This window comes from Hipposideros armiger, unplaced genomic scaffold, assembly GCF_001890085.2.
Source record: "Hipposideros armiger isolate ML-2016 unplaced genomic scaffold, ASM189008v1 scaffold_558, whole genome shotgun sequence".
Classification (NCBI taxonomy): Eukaryota; Metazoa; Chordata; class Mammalia; order Chiroptera; family Hipposideridae; genus Hipposideros; species Hipposideros armiger.
The window spans coordinates 671,286-676,873 of NW_017731908.1; the positions used below are offsets into that span (position 1 = coordinate 671,286).

Sequence of the window (5,588 nt, forward strand, 5' to 3'; positions counted from 1 at the left end):
AATTAGGAATATATTACTTTCATAATAAGTTCTTTATTGAATGATTAATTAGATTTAAAAGTGAATAAGAAACAGCCCTCTTACTGAGACCTGTCTTTGAGTTAGATTGTCCTGTGTTATTTTTCTTATGCCTCTATCTCCTGCTATCTCAACCACATTTATTGATTTTTTTTTAAAGTTTAAATCACACCTCTGATCCTTTCACTTCTTGGCTTTGCAGATATCCCATTTACATTCTAGTTAACTGATCCCAGTTTGATGTCCCTGTTCTATTCTTTATACCACGGATTGGTTTACTTGCTGTCATTTACTATCCTTATAATCTGCCACTCTTATGTCTTTCTATGTTCTTTCCTATCAGGCATGAACCCTATCTGTTAGAGAAACATACTAGTAATACAAGCAAGTGAGAGAATGATAATGAGGCTGTGAGAGAGACTCTCGTGAATATAATGACCATGAATGAATATAGTGATCATGATGTAGCTGTATTATGGTGAATAGTAACCATTTTGATAAACTTTAGCCCAAGGATCTAGATGAGGTTCTGTGTCCATTCAACTAAAATGTATGAAAACATTGCTTTTATCTAACTGCACGGTGATGAAACTAAATTTTCTAGGCTTAACATGAAATAAAAAATTTGTTCACAATTTAGATAAAATGTAGCCATATTGGAGTAAACTGTGTTAGGGACAGAAGATGCTTGAGCCAGATTAAGGGTCTGGTCCTTAATAACATTGTTCGTTTGTCTTCAGACAGACTAAAATGGACAGGCACACCAGCTTCCTGGTAAAGGGACAAGAATATGAAAATTGAAGGCCATGTAACTAAGAGACACAGAGGGACCTGGGAATTAGGGAACTTGAGTAGTGTGTGCCAGCCCCTCAAGGGGAAAGCATGACTAATGCATGGCCCAGCATGAGGGGGAGCCGTGTGAAGGCAGAATCCAGGGCCAGCTTTGCTTGGAGTATAGACAGGCAGTTGGCATTAGGGGAGTTGATCCCAGATACTAAGACCCTCGGCATTGGCTTGCCATTCTTATAACGGGCTGTAGTGCCTGGCGGGGACTAACGTAATTCATGGGAGCTAGGGAAGAAGCTGACATAGTTCTTGGAACACGGAGGCCTCCATTAGTAAACACTGAATTGAATGAAATCAGAAAGAGAGATGATTAGATGATAGACTAGGGCTTGCAAATGTTGAAGAGCAGTAGTTGATCATGAGTCTCAATGAGTTCGTCCTAATGATTTCTTCTTACCATATTTGTCCTGGAAAGCGATGGAGGGGTATAGCTATCAGTGATATTTATGTGGTGGCTGGTACTTTTGAGACTATATATAATCCTGTATCTACCAGAGTGGTTTAGGGGAATACACTAAGTGTCCTCTTTCTGTTCTTCATTTGAAAGTTCTGAAAATAGTACTGTCTCACGGTATTATTGTGAGTAGCACTACCCAGACACCAGGGCTCTGGAATGGGCAGAACAGGGATGCTGGATGGGGCAACCCAGGCTTAGACTAGATTCCTGGTGAGTCCTGGTCACAGAAAGTTAGCGTTGCCAGGTTAGCAAATACAAATAGATGACACCCAGGTACATATGAATTATTTCTAATTGCCTTTGCATATGTACACTGGGAGCAAAGAAAAATATTGCACAGGAGATACTTGTACTAAAAATTACTTGTTTATCTGAAATAAGTTATAGGTATCTATCTATCTATCTATAGATATATATCTATATCTATATACCTCTTTCTAATTCTATAATTATTTGGCTCTACTTAACATTTCTTTGTTTTACATAATTTGCTTATAAAACTCCTTGCCATTACAGTCTATCTTCCATTTGCATTGTAATATAGCTTTTACTGTGGTCACATCAAAACTATTTAATTCATTTGTCCACTGAACATTCGTTAATGAGAACACATGCTCAGCATTTCCACGACAAGCCAGTGTACTGAAAAAGTACTCGCACAAAGTTAACACCTCGGAGAACTGCTCTTCAAATTTGATTTGTTGAAGCATGTAATACCACCTTTCATGCATAAGTTGCCTCCCCATCGTTCAAGACTGTGTCACATCTTTTGCTCAACAACTTTTTAAAGATGTCCACTGACAAAAAAAAAAAGAGTGCTGTTATCAAGTCTTCTTCCATTCTTTTTCACACTGCACATGATGATTTCACTGTTTTCATGCTGCAACATCCATGTAAAATGATTCAATTCTTCAAGATTTGATATTGATGTGAAAAGAGTCATGATAAGTGTCATAATGATTATCCACTTCAAGTTGAAACTTTCTTTCTTGTTTGTAAGTAAAGTGTGGTTTGCACACACTGTGGACATTGTTGCTGTGGTCGCCCTGGGTTGTGTCATGCCAATGTGGGCATGACTGAAGGACAGGCAGGATGAGTTTGAGGCAGTTATGTTGAACAGAGGGTATGAGTGAGTAAAATTAAAATGACTGTGCATATGATTCTGGCTGTTTAGAGAGGCCAGTGATACCAGTGGGAAGGTTATGTGCTCTGAGACTCCAGAAATTAGAGTTCAAAATAAAGGTGATTAGCAGATAATTTATTAAGAACAAAGTATCGGTTTGACCTACGTGTCACTGATTACTATCACATCTCTCCATCAGATGTAGTCAATTCTCATTTCCATTCTCTTGGCCATTTACCTGGTAGCAGTTTTAAATATTCTCTTCCCAGAGGGTGTAAAGTCAGAAGGATTCTGTTTTGTGAGTTACACTTCAATTAAATTGTATTAGCAACTTTGTTTTAATTGCTGCTAAGGGACTTCATCCCAAAAGTACTAGAAAGTTTCTAAATTCTATCCAGTCCACATTGTGAACTTTAAATTGCTTCTGGGATTAGAAACATCCTCAAAGCAGCAAAGAGTTGAAGTTGCTTTGGTGCTCGCTCATTGGCTGGTTCTTTAAAGGAAACACATAGTGAAATGACGGTAAAGAGCCCCAACTTTCATCTTCACTGGAAGTCAGTTCTATTTTGCCAATGGTTAATTTTTATTTTTTCAACAATAGCAATGGCAGCTACTTGGTATAAATGTAAACGGAGAAGCAGGTATCTCTTCTTTTAGTTATCTTACTGAATTTCCTGGGATGGAATTTATGAGATCAGCAATCTCACAAAAAAGTAGGACTTCTTCTGTTTCTGGCGTTTTAACATAGAAATACTCTATATTCCAGTGAACAGGGAATGCAAATAGTGGTAACATGCTGTTAATGCTTAAGAATATTTTGAGCGAATTACCCTTCTTTCTATGGTATTCTGGCTATGCAGTCAGAAGAGCTGATTTCTGTGCAAGGAGAAAATAATAAGTATTTTCTCATACTTGGAAGTAAAAGTAAATCCCCTGTCATGTAAATGTCTTAGTTTATACATTTATTTATGGTTTGACTCTAGATTGAGACATGTGCACTAGAGTTTTTCTGAGATCAATTTGTCATTCAGTCTGTGTATCAGACAGGATAGTTACCTGGGTGACCCAGTTTGTACTGAAAAAAGACAAAGAATAAAAATTTTATCTAAAAACGTTTTCTTTTTTCTTTGACAAACATTACTAATGCCTGTAGTTAATATTCGTAGGATATTGCAGATATATATTTCCCCCAAATTAGGAGTAACCAAAAGTCCTTTTTGTAAAAAATGTATCTTTTCAGACTGTTCTAGCCACAAAACTCTTCTAAAACTGAGGTTAAATTACCATTGGAGCAGGATTTACATATATCATTTTATTTTAGTAACTGGAGAACAGTGATTATTGGTAAGGCTAACATATTGTGGAGAAAAAAATTGGTGTATATAATCAAACCCCTGGTGGCCAATAATATTTTACAAATTTTGGATTTGTTTGCTTAAAATGTTATGGTGACATTGTCTTCAAAATATTTTCAAATTCATAATGTGAGGTACACAATTCGAACCCAGTTGTATGTGTTCTAAATCTTTTATTTTTAACAAGGATTTTTTTTTTTTGAGCTGAAGCCTCCTTCGTGGGATCTAAAAGTCTAACTGATCTTAGCTTGGAGGGTTGTAACATGTTCTTATGCTGTCTGTGTATCCAGTTATAAGTCCATATTTCTTATGAGGGAAGCCACTTAAGAATGCAGATAACTTTTTTTTTCTTTTCGTACTTTTCTTTTTATTATTAGTTTCAGGTATACAGAACAACATAATGATTAGACATTTACACCCCTCACAAAGTGATAACCCCAACAAGTCTCCTACCCATCTGGCACCGTACATAGCTATTCCAATACCATTGACTACATTCCCTATGCTGTACTTTACATCCCATGACTGTTTGTCGTCACAGGATGCAGATAACTCTTACAAACACTGCTACACAGATCCATGTGCATTCTGGCTGCTGCAGAGCTCCTTGTGGTGAAAGAAAATATTAACATGGGAAATATCAGTCAGTTTTCGGCAACAGAATTTGTCCTCCTGGGGACCTCTGGCCATTTACTGTGTGCTGGTCCTATGTATGTGCTTGGTGATCCTGCTGGGCAATGGAGTCATCATGATTGTAGGCGTCTGTGACTCCCACCTGCACACCCCATGTAATATCATTCTTGGACATTTGCTGCACCAGTTCTTCTAGTCACCTATTTCTCAGCAGCTTCCTAACTTCAAAGAAAACCATTTCCTTCTCTGGGTGTGGAGTGCAAACGTCTCTCTCCTTTGCTATGGGAGCCACAGTGTGTCCTTCCAAGCATGATGGCACTTGACTGCCGCGTGGCCATCGCTAACCCTCTGAGATTCCCACCATTATGGGCATGGCTTCATATGTGCCCATGGCTGCTGGCTCCTGGATGGCAGGGGGTGTCAATTCTGTGTTGCAAACCTCTCTCACAATGCAGCTTTCTTTCTGTGGGGGTAATGTCAGTAATCATTTTACTTGTGAAATCTTGGCTGCCTTAAAATTAGCCTGTGCTGGTATCTCCATAAATGTTATTAGCATGGTTGTTGCTAATATGATTTTTCTTGTGGTCCCAGTTATTTTCATTTGTGTTTCTTATGTTTTCATTATCTCCACCATCTTGAGGATTCCTTCTTCAGAGGGAAGGTGCAAAGCCTTCTTTACCTGCTCTTCCCACCTAACAGTGGTGATTCTATTCTGTGGAACCATCCTGCACATACATGTATGTAAAACCCATGGCTGAAGGTTCTTCTCGTGCGGACAAAGTACAAGTCACAGACAAAACCATCTCTCTCTTCTATGGAGTCGTGACACCTGTGTTTAATCCTCTCATCTATAGTTTCAGGAGCAAAGATGTGAAGGCAGCTGTGAAGATTATACTGTGTCGGAAATGCTCCTCAGAGGGAATGTAAATGCTGTCTTTTTAAAAAAAAATAATTTACTCTGAACATAGGACTAGTTCTCACCTGGAGGTTTCAAAACAAATATGATGATTGGTGGTACCGTTAATTCCTAAAACCCATTTTTCTGTTTCTGGTACTTAAGTGTGAGAGAAATCTAGGACCCACCTTTTCTCTTCATGACTGGATTAAGGAGAAAAGGGATAAGAAATTTATGGGTAAAAGGGTTCTCATCCAAACC

The 5,588-nt window shown here is 38.2% G+C and overlaps 1 pseudogene; it reads left to right on the forward strand.

The window, feature by feature from the left end:
* The first annotated feature begins 4,429 nt into the window (after positions 1 to 4,429).
* LOC109371267 (olfactory receptor 13C7-like) lies at positions 4,430 to 5,359 on the forward strand (annotated as a pseudogene).
* Positions 5,360 to 5,588: the final 229 nt, after the last annotated feature.